Below are 16,202 nucleotides of genomic sequence, written 5' to 3' on the forward strand. Positions count from 1 at the left end.
TTTCCTTTGCGTCTGTACAATTGTCAAGTTATCCTTGTGGATCATGATGTTGATTCCACAAGGAATTACTATAGATCTTTTACAGTATTCACTGAACTCCATCCTGTACTTAACAATGACAGGGACATTACTAAAAAAGACTTACCAGAATTTTCAAATACTGAATATATATCTTCCTTATGCTTTAAAACCAGCATCTTCTAAACTCATTTGTACCTAAAATTCAATCAACTTCTCAAGTTGGATGTCTTTTTCAGTGACATCACCATTTCCCCAATTACACAGTCGTGAAAACGTAAAGTTCTCTTAAATCTATCCTTCCTTTCCCATATCAACAAGTCTTGCCACCTATTTTAAAATGTCTCATGTATTCTTTCTTATTCCCAACTGCTGTCATGGAAATTCTTGTGATACCATCTTCCCAGTTTCCATTCAATCGAAAATGTTTTCTGAATTACAGTTTTATGTAAAACAGTATATGATGTAATGGAGAAACAGAAATAAGAGATGTAGTTTCTGCATTCAGAAGATCACAAAGTTCCCAGGAAATACTGCAACTATAAAAAAAAATGTGTGAGAATGTGAACCCAGAGGTGAAAAATATTCTCACACTAAGTGATGATAAATGTTTAAAATGCCAGTAAAGTTTTGAAGAATGAGTTAGCTAGATGAATAAAGAGGAAATTGTGGCTCAAAGCAGAAGAAACAGTACATGAAAAGGCAAAATCAACAAAGAAACACTGTATACCTAGAAAACTGTAAGTAGATCAATAAAAGTTATCTAGGATACCAAAAGAATCAGAGAATGTTAAAGGGTGAACTCCTCAAGGCAGGCTGGAGGTGGGGTGGCTATTTCCTCAGGCAGGGCAGACTATTACAGGGTTATCTAGAGAAGATTCAGCATGACCTAGGGTTTCAACATCACCCCCAACATCATTATCAATCCATATGTCACCATCCCATTTTTCAGGGTCCCACTCCTTTCCAATCAATGCCCTCACTTTGATGGCAGACAACACGCAACATTAAGATTTCAGTTTACGTTGTAAAGTTGCTACTCTAATAATAAGATTCTGAGTCTGATTTTCATACATCTCAAGTCTACGGCTACAGGAAATAAGATTTTCCTTCAGGAAACTCATAGAAACTTTTACATTTGTCAGACGGCACTTCAGCTGCTCACTTGAAGCCTTAACCCCATCCCTTTCACATCTTAATGTATTTAGTGTATCCAACAACCACCAGCCAACATCTCTATACCTCTTATTTCTACAAAACTCTGTAAAGGTGTCAAAAACATTATCCCCCAGAGCCTGGCTTCATACAAGCAAAGCATTAGGAGAATCAAATGGTGATATTTTGACTATGTCTTTTGCCAACTCACTCCATGGATTGGGAATGTCATTCTGATTATGGGAACAAGAGTCCTTAGTGCTTTTGAGTCCAGTCAGAGTAGAAAACCATTCATAAAAAACCATTTTTAAGATTTGGTTTCTTAAGAACCACTCCTGGTACCAAGTTGTATTAGTTAGGGTTCTCTAGAGAAACAGAATCAACAGGAAACACCCCCAAATATAAAATTTATAAAAGTGTCTCACATAACTGTAGGAACGCAGAGTCCAAAATCCGCAGGGCAGGCTGAGAAGCTGACAATTCCGATGGAGGGTCCAGACAAACTCCAAAGGAGAGGCTCGCTGGCCGAAGCAGGAAGAGAGCCTGTCTCTTCTGAATCCTCCTTAAAAGGCTTCCAGTGATTAGATTAAGCATCACTCATTGCATAAGACATGCCCCTTGGCTGATTATAAATGGAATCAGCTGTAGATGAAGCTGATGTGATCATGATTTAATTCTATGAAGTGTCCTCATCACAACAGACAGGTCACCACATGCTCAACCAGACAAACAGTACCACTTGGCCAAGTTGACACATGAACCTGACCATGACAAACATATTTCAGACTTCGACATGGGTTACAATTTCACAATTTCAGGTTTTTACTTCTGGCTGCTCTAAAATACTGGAGACTAAAAGAGATATCAATTTAACGATTCAGGATTCATATTCATTTGTTAAGTCCTATCTTCTATGTATAGAAAGATCACCTTTGATCTTTCTATTCCTCTCCTTGGGGCTGTTTGGGCTATGGCAATTCTAAACTTGTTTATATTGGAAGGGTCTGTCACTGATATGAGGTACAGATGTTCTGGAGAGGCTGGGCTAGGTTTCAGAATTTATCTGGACCAGGGACCCATCAGGAGGTAGTGTTTCTGTGGTTACTCTAGTGCCTGGAACCCTTGTGGAATCTTATAAATTGCCCTAGGTGTTCTTTAGGATTGGTCGGAATGATTCTGGTTGGGGGTTGGTAGGTTATGATAAGTAAGTAGTAAGGTGTACCTGAGGCTTGTGTAAGAGCAACCTCCAGATCAGCCTCTCGATTCTATCTGAATTCTCTCTGTCACTGATAATTTATTAATTACACTTCTTTTTCCCCATATGGTCAGGGTGGAATTGTTGATCCCACGGTGCCAGGTCTGGATTCATACCTGGGAGTCCTCTCCCATGTTGCCAGAGAGATTTTTACCCCTGGATGTCATGTCCCACATAGTGGGGAGGGCAACAATTTCACTTGCAGAGTTGGGCTTAGAGAGACTAAGGCCACTTCTGAGCAACAACAGAGGTCCTCCAGAAGTAACTCTTAGGCATGCAGGTAGTCTAAGCTTCTATGCTACCTACATAAGTTTCACAAGAGTAAGACTCATGATCGAGGGCATGGCCTATTGATTTGTATGTCCCAAAAGTTTGACCGGGTGTCAGGGGATTCCCTGATGGTAAGATTTTATAGTTCCATAGTCTTTCTCTCCTCCCTCAGGCGACTTTACCAATACTTTTTGATTATCTGTTTAATATACTCTAGGATGTTTCCAGGCATTACAATAACCTATTCAGGATTAAAGGATCTCTTTCTCATTCTGTGCTCTCTGTGTTTCAGTTGTTCAATGAGCTACACGGCTAGGTTGAATCAGATTATGCACTATAAAAAACTTCAGTTCCAGATCAAATAAATTTTTCTTCCTTTGGCCTCATAGAGCATGTGTGTAGTTCTAAAATACAGACACTGTCTTCCCTATCCCTATGTTCTGAATTACTTTAACCCCAACCTGTTTGGCTTCGTTCTTATCTCTAAATATCATGTTATACATATAAAACAGCGTCTCAAAATCCAGAAATAATAATCACCACTCCAGACTTAATGTGTCTGCTCTGCTCTAAAGCTTACAATCTAGGCCCCTGTTTTTTTGTAGGTATTTTCTAAAGGTGATTTTTATACACAACTGATCCAGAGTAGCATTTGGAAATCACTGTCATGCCAAAAAAATGGAATAGTTCTGAAGAGGAATAAAGATGCCATGTCCTCTGAGACTGAAATAAAAGAAATGAAGATGAAAGGTTGAGAATTCATACTTACTAGATCCTATTTTCTCTCTGAAATAAGAGGCAGGTTTAGAGAGAGAGAGAGAGGAAAAGTAGTAGGGTAAGGGTTCCAAGAGTACAATAAAAGTTAGAAATGGCTTTTGTAGAGATAGTGGTGAAAGAATTGTTGAAGAACACTGAGGACAAAACAGAGATTGAAAAGGAATCTACAGTCATTTGGCTCAATGGTGTGGTTGTTTTATATTATTTTTATATATTAAAGTAAATTTATTGTAGCTTATATTAGGTTTAACAGTGGAGAGATTGGGGAACTGCATGTACTTGGTGGTCTTCCTCCTACCCCAATAATAGTGATAACTCTGTGATGGATCTATAATTCAGACCACAATGGAACCTCTGTTACGCCATCATTTCCCAAACTGGGTTAAAGGAAACTCTAATAATAGGAGATGATAACTGGTGCTAAGGGAACAAAGGGCTCCTTGGTCACAGAAGTTTCCCTTCTGAATATTAAATCTTTCTTTTAGAGATACAAATCTTTGAGATATTCCAAAGATAAGAAGAAACGTTTACTTTTAATAATTATACAAACTTATTTACAGGGGAATAATATTTCTCAACACACCCATTAACATTCTCTTACCACAGTATTCCCAGTTTTGGACACTAAAAATAAAATAACTACTTACCATATAATGTTGGTCTATATGATTCAAGGTATTCAAATAAAATATACCAAGAGTCTAATAAGGACTTCCTAGTTTTTATCATTACTAAGATATCCTCTATTTCTAGTAACTATATTTGACTTAAAGTTACGTTGTTTTTATAACTACATCAGCTTTCTTTTAACATTTGCATGGTGTATCTTTTTCTATCCTTTGATCTTCAATGTTTTATGCCTTTATAATTCATGGTGTATTTATTGTCAGAAGTACATAGTTGGATTTTGTTTTATTATATAGCCTGACAGTTCTTGCTTTTAATTGGAGTATTTAGTACATTTAATTTAGCAATTTACTCCTATTTTAGGATTATATTTATAACAGGAATTTTTGGTTTCCTTCTGACCTGCTTTTCCTGTTCCTTTTTCTTTTTATTATCTTCTTTTGGATTATTCAAGTATATTTTGTTATCGTACTTTCTCCCTTTATTACTTATTAATTGTACATTCTTAAACATACTTCTCATGGTTACCCTAGAACTTCCAACTTGTTTTTCCTAAGTATAACAGTTGAATATGAACTATTACATTTAGCACCTCCATAGTAATGACAGAACCTAAGAACATACCATTCCGTTACCCACCTCTCACCTTTGGGGTTACTGCTAACATGCATTTGAATTCTAAATGCATTGTAAACCCCAGAAGACATTATTAGAATTGTTTTGAATAGGCTATATTCAGTCAATATTTTAATATTGACCCAAACATTCATTCTTCTGGTTGCTCTTCCTTCCTGCATGCCTGTGCTTATATCTGGAATCATTTTCCATTTGTCTAAAGAACTCCCTTTACTATCTTTTTTTTTTTGCATGGGCAGGCACTGGGAAATGAACCTGGGTCTCCAGTACAGCAGGCGAGAACTCTGCCTGCTGAGTCACTGTGGCCCACTCTACTGTTTCTTTTAATGTACACTGGCTATTTGTTTAAAAAACTTTTAACAAATTTGTTTTTTAAAAGTTTATATTTCATTTTCTATTAAGAAAGAAATTTAAATTGGGTATAGAATTCTACATTGGTATTTTTTTTCAGAACCTTAACAATGTCATTCAACTCTCTTCTGGCTGCCATTATTTATATCAAGAATTCTGCAGTCAGTTTCATTTTGTTTCATGAAGGAAATATGTCTCTTTATCTCAGTCTGCTTTAAGATTTTCTCCTTGTCTCTGAAGTTTATAAGTTTTACTATATTGTGCTTATGTTTGTGTTTTGTGTGTGCATTTATGTGTATGTTTAATTTATCCCGCTTGGAATTCTTAGAACTTTGAATTTGAATTTGTGGTCTGAGAGTCTTCCATCAGTTTTGGAAAAATCTTGGCTAGTATCTCTTCAAATACTGCTTCTGCCCCATTGTTTTCCTCCTCTCCTTGAGGGACTCCAATTATACATGTGTTAGATTAACTGATTCCACCTGTTTGGGCTATTTTTTTCCAATTCCTTGTCAGGTGCTTCCCTTCAAAATTTCACTATTGACCTGTTACCTAGTTTTCTAATCTTGTCTTTTGCTACAATTCATTTAACAAATTTGTAATTTCAAATATTATGTTCCAGATTTCTAGAATTTCCATTCGATTCTTTCATAATGATTTCAGTTTTCTGGTTAAAAATTTCATCTTTTTATCTATCTTTTCCTTCCTTTCCCCTACCTTTTCAAATATTTTAATCATAGGTATTATAAAGTCCTATTCAGTTAACTTCAATATTTGAATTAACTTTGAATCAGTTTATATAGTATACATTTCTCTTGATTTTGCTCAGCTGGTCTTATATTTTTCTGTGCTGTAAATTTCAAATGGTATGCTTGTCTTTGTGCATAAAACAAAAAAATTGTAGAAATTCAGACACTATTTTCCCTGGAGGGTTCAGCCTTAGCTCTGCTAGGCAGATGGAAGAGAGGATGATCACTTTAATCTGATGTAGAGTTGTGGTGGCAGAATGCCACTTTATAGCCTCTAGTTTTCATAAAACTACTGTAAAGTCTATTCTGATTCACAGAAACTTTCAATAAAACATTTTTCACCTACTAATCTGTGCAGCCCTTAATGTCCAGAAGGCAATACAGGATGTGTCCTTGATATAAACATCTTCACCAAAAATCTCCTGGATTTTCTGCATGTTGGCAGTGGCCCAGCAAAAGTATAAAGTTGGAATTAGTAGATTCTTGCTGGTAGATAATTAGCAAATACCTACAGAGTAAAAGTGACTGCAGAAATAAGCTAACTTTTAGGTTCTGTACATCCACTGTTTAACCTCTTCAGTTCTCACTGCTACAACAGCTCCTTAATGCCTTCAAACAAATGATTGCTTTAGTTATTTGCAACAGACATGCTGGTCAGGTACAAACTACTCCACCACATCCAAAAGCTAAAAACTTTTAGATCTAAAAGCTAAAGCCATTAAAAAAGGTAGATTTTCAATATGGATAAAAGAGTCTCAAGAATCAAAAAGCACCTCTCAGAAGACAGTAGGATGAAGAATATATGCTATAAGAAAAGAAAGAGAATAAATAAAGACCCAGATTGCTGGAATATAAAGGAATCCAGTTTGAAGACAATGAATCCACTTCATGTAAACCATGCCTTTATACTCACTATATATATATAAATGTAATATATGAATGTAAATATATTCATATATATTATGTATAAGTTAAAACTATTATTACTTTTCTTTAAGAATTGAAAAAATAGTTTTACTGCATGTCAGAATAGTATTTTTTTTATCATAAAAAATAGGCCTATTAATACAATGTACTATATCCATTGTTTTGGTTTATTTTTTGTTGCCACCCTTCTTTCTTTCATAGTTCTTCTGGTAAAACAATATCTCAAATTTCTAAGGCCTGACTGTTCTAAGACAGTCAGTATATTATATTATTTTGATCATAGCAATTAGTTAAGAAATAACTAAATAAGCACATGACCCATTGCAGGCTAATCCAAGTTAATAATCCACAATTCCAGGATTTCTGCTTGTGTTTCTGAGAAATAACTTTTTTCTTTCCTTCTAGACTTCAACTGGAAAGCATGTTGGCCATAGCTTCTATCTCCACATAACCTGAAAATGAAGCCAATACACAGGGCAGAGCAAACAAAATTCAGAGATAAAACAAAACCTCTTGTGTCTTGAGCAAAACTCTCCTGAAGTTAAGGAATGAAATACTGATACATGCAAGATAGATAAATCTTAAAATCATCATGCCAAAAGAAGCCAGACACAAAAGAGGACCTACTGTATGACTCCATTTGTATAACCTTCTAGAAAATGCAAACTAATCTATAAGGACAGAGAGCAGATAAGAGGTTATGGCTTGGGATTGGAGCTGGAGAGAGGTACAGGTTGGAGGGTGGTACAATCTTTTGGTGGGGGATAGAAAGATTTTATATCTTGATTATGGCAGTGGTTTTATAGGTACACATACCCATCAAAATGTATTGGACAATATACATTAAATAGATACATTAATTGCATGGAAGTTATACCACAATAAAATTACTGAAACAAAAATAAAACATATGTAAAGTAGTGTTTGGACATTAGCCCTATTCTGGTGTTTTCAATTATGTGAACAGTAGGTTTCATTTTTGTTCAAGCAATTTGTGGCTTTCTGGCCCTTTCAACTGGCAAATCCTAGCTGATAGAATTATGTACAGTTTACAAAATTTATTATGGCAAGAAAATGTATTAACACATTTTTGAAAGGCAGTCAATAACAGTTGAAACAAAAAGGCTTACAGATGATGAATGACTTAGTCTTCTTTTAAAAAAAAGATAAAGTTCTTCAAGAATGCTGATTAAGTTTTATTTTAAATCTTTTCTGCAACTCCAACAATGTTTTTTAACTGATGCATTGTTGAAGAATTCTTACTTAACGTTCTTCCTGGGTATGATTTAATTTTTTTCTTCTGTTCATACAACTTCTTTTTTTGGACAAGAAAATCTGTATTTCTCTAAATAATCATCAAAGATTTTCATAATTAAAAGTCATAGTTTTGGTTTTCTCTCCTTTTGCTCTAGTCATCCTAATTTGTAACTCAAGTCTTATTTTACGCTTTACTGTCTTCATGATCTTAAAGTGTTCTCATGTCACCTTTAGACCTAAATGGAAAAACATATAGTTTTACAAAAGTATAAATTTTAAAACACCTAAAACTTTTTAACGAATATATCACCCCAAAAGGATTAAGTTTAAGATTCAGAAAACTACTGTAACTGCATACAGAACTACAGGCTTATAACTGGGAGATCGGAAAATGTGCGTGCGACAGATACATGTTAAACTTTTCTTAAAGAATTATAAATATCACCCAATAAAGTGGATATACATGAATTTGGTTGTAACATAGATTACAAATATATACTCACTAACTGATAGGAACTGCTACAGAGACAGAACTGACACACCCAGTGGAAATACTGCATCAGATTTCATGACCTAAGTTAAGCAATTTGAGAGTTTCTAGAAAACAAATGTACTAACAGCAATAAGAGAATCTTTTCTCCCTTTTACTTCCTCATCAGTAGTCCAGAAAATAATGAAAACTGGAAGACTTTAAACAAAATTATTGTTTTTCTCAGTATCTTCATCTGACTCAGAGTTCTTCTTCCAATCTACGTTAAACTATATACAATATTTTATCATTGGAAATCCTTGTTAATATGTATTTCAGTTATGAGTTTTATAACATGTTAAAGTTTTACTGGTTTTTCTATGTTTAAATACCTTTTATTGGTTTTTATACATTACTTACTATTTTCAGACCTCAGTGGTTAGTTACTTGCCTCAAGGTTTCATTATTTTTAGATGATAAGTATTACTATTATTCTAAAATTTCCTTAAATGCTATCTGTAGTTGAGCATTCTCTACCCAGCTGATTGCCTATAGCAAACAATTAATTTTTTGAAGTCAAAATATCCATTTTTGCAGCTTTTATGTACTAATACTATTTGAATTTATTTTCTAATATTATTAATAGGTATACTGCCACTTGCCTCTGAAAAATGAGAAAACTGTAATTTGCATTTCAAATTCACTGAGATATTGGGATTAGGACTCAGATATCTACAAAGCCATAATGTGATATGAACTACTATAAAGAAAATGATCTAAAAATCTGCAATTTTCTAAAGAAAATAAGACCTAAAATAGAGGTTCTTAACATAGGTTCAAGGAAAATAAACTCCTTTAAAGTATATGCAAATTTCTCTGTATATCATAAGAGAGAAGATTCAAAGTTTTCATAAATATCTAATACCCCAAATGTTAAAAAACAGATAAATGGAGAACTAAAGAACATCAATCTCTTCTCTAAAGACAGAATTATTCCTTTTACATGTCAACTAAGCTTGACATTAACTGTAAATGCATGGAATTGTCTTGCTACTATAATCAAGAATTTGAATGTAGAAGTATGTTCTGCATTACAGAATATATGACATTTAGCTTGTGTCTACTGTAATAAAGAATTAGAGATCTGACAACAAAAAAATTATGAAACAAGTGAAAACTCAGTGTTATTAAAGTTTTGAGAATAATAAACTTCATGACATTTAGAATGTCATAGACAGTAAGAGGTATACAAAATAGTAATATTACAATATTATGTCTCAACTGGAAACAATGATAAACTAAGTAATGGTAGGTAAGTTGATTCAACAACCTATACCCTTAGTTAGATAAGCCACTAAAGGACATAAATTATCAAAGGGAAAATTATATTTGTGGCTTTAGAAAAATATTTTAAAATAATCCCTGCAAAGCAAAAAATACAAATATAAAAGAATTGAGAAATTCCTACTAAAGGATAATAAATTAATAAAATAATGTAATACATGTTAATCCATGTTTCAAAAGGTTTATGAATTTTTCTTTCATTTACCCCCCAAAAGGTTTATGAATTTTTGTTTTCATTTTTTCATAAACTTCCTTAAATTATAAATAAGAATACATTTGTATAATTTTCACCAGCTTTTTTGGTGAACAAAATTACAAGATTTTGGAAAAAATCAGGGAACAAAAGTAAAAGATTAATGAATAACAGATATCTAATAAAAACTTTCATTATATTTTATATACAGATTATACAAATCATGTATTACCTCATGTACACATTTAAGTATATATAGATATATATGGGTGAAAGGTATAAAATGAGAAAAGGGAACTAAGTGCTTGAAACAGAAAAAAAAAACATAAAGTTTAGTTCTTTTCCTGTATCATAAAAAACCCAGCCATCATTCAGGCCTATGCCATTCTTACTTAGGCCACTTTCAGGCAAATTCTGAAAAGCTGGAAAGCAAACACAGGTGTTTTAAAACTCAAGCTGCTGCCATGGACAACCACAAACACCCTTAACTCTGATGAGGTAACGCCTCTTTCCCGCCCTCTGTTTTTTAAAGCACTGCCTGAAAAGAAAATGTCAAATGTTTCACCTTTCAACACCTCAAAATAAATAAGAGCTTAAAGTATTGTTTTGCAAATCTCCAGCAAAGAGATCACTTTTTCACTATTTTTAAATGTAGCCAATTAGATATTAATTGTATAAAATAAAAGCAGAATTTATTAGCGAATTACCAACCCCCCAACCTTAGGCCCCTCCTCCACCATATTTTGTACAATTTTCTTGAGTTCTCCCAAGTAAAATCTTTCTTTTTGAAACATTTAGATCATTTATTTATTCAACTGTATAATTTTTACAGAAAGCATATGCTTTGTTCATGTAAGGATCAGCACGTAAGTTAGAAATGAATATGACTCTCTAAAAATGTTAAATACCTTTGGTTACCATGTAAGGAGAGATTTAGACTTATAAAAATTCAAAGCTTTACGTGTAATTCTGTTTCGGAAAACTGAGTGTCCTACTGGATACCTAAATAGAGGTAGAAATCATCTTTTACAGAGAAAAACAGAAAACAGAAAGCAAAATAATTTCCAAACTGCTACAAAACATGGATTTACATTCCTAAGTGGAACCAACTTTCTAATACTTACATAAAATCTAGTCCCTATAACGATTTCAAACAGCTTCCAAAAAGCAGAGATAGAATTTAAGAATTAATGAGCTACTACTTAACTAATGAATATAAAAACCAAAGTAGAATGTATTTAACCTGTCAAGTTACAGGTACTGCCAAGAAAATGGTCAAATATTTATCAGATCCAAATTACTTATCTTAGAAGTTATGTAGGAGGTTTAGGCCAGTGTTAAGATTCCACAAATAACTCTTTTGTGTAACTGACATAAGAACTACTTTACGAAGTAATACTTGTGTATTTAGTTATTTCTAGTAAAACATCAGTAGTTTCTTATTGCTCGAAAATTTTAAATAAACAGATATATTTCCCTTTCAAAATGATAAGAAAATAATTATCTTTAAATGATAATTTAAAGACTGAATAACATTTTTTATAACACTATATTTTTTCAAAATATAAAGAACTAATATCAGAGCTAGATGATATTTGTCTAATCAGAGGGAATCTATTGTAAAGAATAGAAATGTAAACAAAATTTTTACCATTTTGTTCAAATCCACCCAAGAAGCATTCTTTGTCTCACACGTGAAGGGTATTATACAGCATTAAGAAGCAAAATAATAAAGTTGTGACATAAATCAATAAAGTTAAGAAATTTAGAATTAAGTTGGACAGTTCTTTACTGAGTCCACTGTACTTTGGTATTACAATGTACACGACACCTACAGGCACAAAGGAGCACAAAAAGGGCAGTGTGTCAGTCTTAGTAGTTAATTCCCTTGCTTTTGTTGGTTTATATTACCATTTAATATTACATAAACAATCAGTTTCTAGGCAATTTATTTTTTTCTCTGCTGTGATGAGCTGAGCTCATTTATACACTAAATATCATTCAGCATTGAAAAATTTAACAACTTTAAAGGAAAGTCTTTTAAAATCAAATTTACAAATACATATATGTACGATTTACGACACTTGCTTAATTGGAAAGAACACTTTTTTTGGCAGTCTCTCAAAAGCTGAAGGTAATTAAAGTAACAGAATTAAATAAAAAACAAAATGATTTATCTTTGAGTACTTGGGACTTTTTAGTAATTCTTTCTTATTCTTTCTAAAAATATGTAGTGATTACCTGAAAACTTACAGATCTAGATATCAACTGGCATAAATGACTGACACAAATTTAGATTCTAGAAACTATTCAGAATAAATGAATGAATTTTTGAAGAGCAACCTCAGAGTTAAAAGCCAATCATCATGTATTAGGGCAAAAGTAAACAAATGTACATTTTGATCACTGTAATTATGACAATTTCATTATCCTCTATTTCTAGTAGAAATGAATAGTCATCCCAAGATTTAAAGCGGATCACTTATGCAATAAAATTCAAATTTTAAAAAATTTAACACTTTTAGGAAGAAGGTATAAGCAATGCTGATTGATCTATCTTGAGAGTAAAAAGTACACAAGCGATTCTAGACTTCAAAGTAAAATAGCAAGCATCAAAAGTGAAGATTTAACTAGTCTTAAATCATATATGATAATGGAAAATGGATACTGAATTATACTGGAAACATTTGCATAGATTATGTAAAACTATATTGTATGATCTTTGAAATTATTAGGGAAGTAGGAATCCAAGATAGCATAATTATCATTCATATGTAACTGTGGTTGTGCAAAATTCAAACTTAACATTTTCTGAAGAAAAATATTTGTACAAGTTATAAAAACTCCTAGAAGCAGCTATTCACCCCAAATAAAATGTATTTTTTCAAGACTGTGAAAACATTCTAAGATATATTTAATTTAAATATAAAAGAATAAAAATGTTAGTATTATGCTTTTATATTTAACTTTAAATACTAAGCAATAAATTATAGGAGCTTTTAAAATGTGTCTATGAGTTACTAGGCAAGAGTGATTTTTCAAGCTGCCTTTTTGTTTCAGTTAAAATTAAAATCCATGCAGTGTAATCCTTGGAGTCAATTTGTAATTAAGGGGATTTGATGAGAGACCAGGCACTGAATTAATGATAAAATTTAATATCTGTTTGAATGCATCAATGTAACAGAAAAAGTAACCAACACCAAACAGCACAATAAACTTATTTTGGTATAGAGGGCATACTGGTGTCATGTTACTTTGTGAATTTTACTTTTTTTTTTTTTTAATAATAAATGTACATATTAAAGACCTGAAAGATAAATTGGTAAAAACTGTGTCTGAAATTCAACATTCATGTCTAAAAGGCTACTAGAATAAGGATTTGTTTGATACAGAAGACTACACGGATAAACGTAGTTACATTTATTGAGAATTTTACATAATCTCTACTGAAGAACTCAAGGGCTTTCTCTTCTATCATTTCTCCGATTAGAAACATTTTACTTAGTTGTTATAGTAAGTAAATTATATGGGGCAGACTGAAGTTTGTTTTTAAATATATATATATTTTCTAATTTGGAAAGAACATAATTTTTAAAAATTCATCAAACTACATTTCATAATATTTAAAATAACCATCTGGACTGCACCAATCTTTTCAGAACATTATCATACTGCAATTCATAAGAGAATTTAAAGTCATTTATTCCAAAGCACTTTAGGGAAAATGTATATAGAATTCAGTCACTGGAAATGGCTTAAACAGAGGGAGAAAATTTTCATTTAACCAGCATTTTGTATGCAGCCTCATCTAACTTATCCCAAACTACCAAGGAAAACATTAAAAAAGAATAAAACTGATAGTGGTAGCAAAATACTAGCAACAGCCTAGTATCAAAATTAAATACAAATTAAACTAATATAATTAAAATTAAAAAGCAAAACTGGTAGAAAACAAAATGCACTGGTTTAAGAAAGAGAAAAAATCCAAAGGCCTAAATGAAGACTGGGAAAATATTTTGTCCCTACTTTACTTTTCAAATACAAAATCAATGTCAGCGGGTCTTCAAATTCAGATTAAGAAACTCAATTCAGTGGGCTCTGAGTTCGGTCCAGATTAATTATTTTGAAATCATTCCTTGGAATGAATCTGGTACATGGCTCTGTTAAGAACCATTAATCTCTAACCACTACCTAACAACAATCAAACAGGTCTGCACTGGATTTGCTTTTAAAGGTATCAGGATATTGTTGCTAACAATGTATCATGGACATCTGCTGGTCTACATCTTCCTGGCTATTGTAATACCAGAAATCAACAGGGCAGGCAAAAGGGCGAGGGAGGTAATGACTGAAGGTAGAATACTGATATGGGCAGAGGCAAGAAAGGTTTGAAAGGAAGGCCTGGGAGTATTGACCATTTTCCTAACATTCCATTTCCTCTCAGGCCAGTGATCATTTTTGTTATTTAAAAATTCCATTCTATCACCTTAATCTCTCTCCAATTTCGCCACAGAGAAGAGTACTGTGGCTAAACTGAAGACAAAGAATGAATAGATATTAGCTATGCAAAGGAAGTAGGGGATTAGGCAATATATGGCATTCAATAAGAAGAAATATCAGGTCCAAAAGCCAGGTGTTAAAAAGACTGGAAAAAGGGGTTCACATAATAAGAAATCTGCCAGGTGTGTCTACAATTCAGAATCCTATTAAAAATTTATGCCTTTGTTCAAACTCCTTTTGAGTAATTTTTTGGCACTTTACAAAACGTACAAAACAGTTTCTGTAGGGAGCTTGAAATGCAATTTTACATTTCTATTATTTAATCAGATAAAATCTCAAATTCCGATTTTCTTCCTATGTGAGGCAAAAAGAAAGTTCCCGCTTCTGCTTTCTGCACCAGGGTTAACAATCAATATGGTACATGCTGAAGCCTTCTCTCATCCCTTAAGTTAGAATGAAGGAGTTGATCCAATCTTCTGGCTGACAATATTTAGTGCAGTAACACACTTTTCTATAAAATGGATGGTAGATGCAATTGATCCAACAAGAAAAAGTAGAAGCTTAGAAACAGGTAGAAAAACTAATGAAGAAAATCGGTGTGAAAAAAAATGTGAAGCTTTCAGAATATGAAATGATTATTCGCTCATCTAGGAGAACCTCTTAAAATGCATGTTATTTGGATTGATACAGCACGTTTAGATGATGTCATTACGAATCTGAATGACACAGACATCTTAGCTATCAAAAAAAAAAAAAGCATTTATTTGAAAATTCCAGGTTTCTGCACTCTCCAAAAAGTATTCTTCTCTATGGGCTTCCAGGCTGTGGGAAAACATTGATTGCCAAGGCTATAGCCAAAGAAGCAGGCTGTGATTATTAACCTTCAGTCTTTAACACTGACTGATAAGTGGTATGGAGAAACTCAAAAATTAGCTACTGTTATTTTCTCTCTTGCCATAAAGTTACACCCTTCCATCATCTTTATAGATGAAACAGACTCCTTTCTATGAAACCATTCGAGTTCTGATCATGAAGCTACAGCCATGAGTCTGTGGTATGGACTGGATACAGAACACAGCTGCCGGTCATAGTGATGGGCGCCACTAATCAACCTCAGGATCTTGGCTCAGCCATAATGAGAAGAATGCTTATGAGATTCCATATCAACCAACCTGCTCTAAAACAGAGAGAAGCAATCCTGAAACTAATCTTGAAAAACGAAAACGTGGATAGGCATGTGGACCTGCTAGAAGTTGCCCAGGAAACTGATGGATTTTCAGGAAGTAACCTAAAAGAGATGTGTCCAGATGCTGCCCTCTTCTGTGTCACAAAACATGGTAATTCTACAACAGAAGAAAGCCATGAGGGTGAAATTCGACGTGTGCAACAAACACCAGTAACTGCATCGGGCAATTGAAAAGATGAAGAAATCAAAGGATGTAGCATTTCAGTGTTTTACTACATGTTTGTCTACATTAACAGTAAAGAGCATTTGCACAGTTCAAATGTAACCTAGTCCAGTATGCCTTCTCATTAGTTGGCGGAAATAGAATGGAAGAGTACTCTTTAGACAATAAGGGCGTTAAATGCTTATGACACTGGTTTTATACTCTGAATTCTAAGTTATTGAAACATAGTTGTTATATAAACAGTATTACTACCTGTCAAAAATCATAA

General features: G+C 33.1%; 1 protein-coding gene and 1 pseudogene across 10 annotated transcripts in view; one reads left to right on the forward strand and one right to left on the reverse strand.

Annotated features, from left to right (window-relative positions):
* MIPOL1 (mirror-image polydactyly 1) overlaps positions 1 to 16,202 on the reverse strand; it is a 503,449-nt gene that overhangs the window by 200,993 nt on the left and 286,254 nt on the right. The gene's annotated exons all lie outside the window — the stretch shown is intronic.
* Positions 14,934 to 16,036, forward strand: LOC143656463 (outer mitochondrial transmembrane helix translocase pseudogene; annotated as a pseudogene).

This window comes from Tamandua tetradactyla, chromosome 14, assembly GCF_023851605.1.
Source record: "Tamandua tetradactyla isolate mTamTet1 chromosome 14, mTamTet1.pri, whole genome shotgun sequence".
In the NCBI taxonomy this organism is placed as follows: Eukaryota; Metazoa; Chordata; class Mammalia; order Pilosa; family Myrmecophagidae; genus Tamandua; species Tamandua tetradactyla.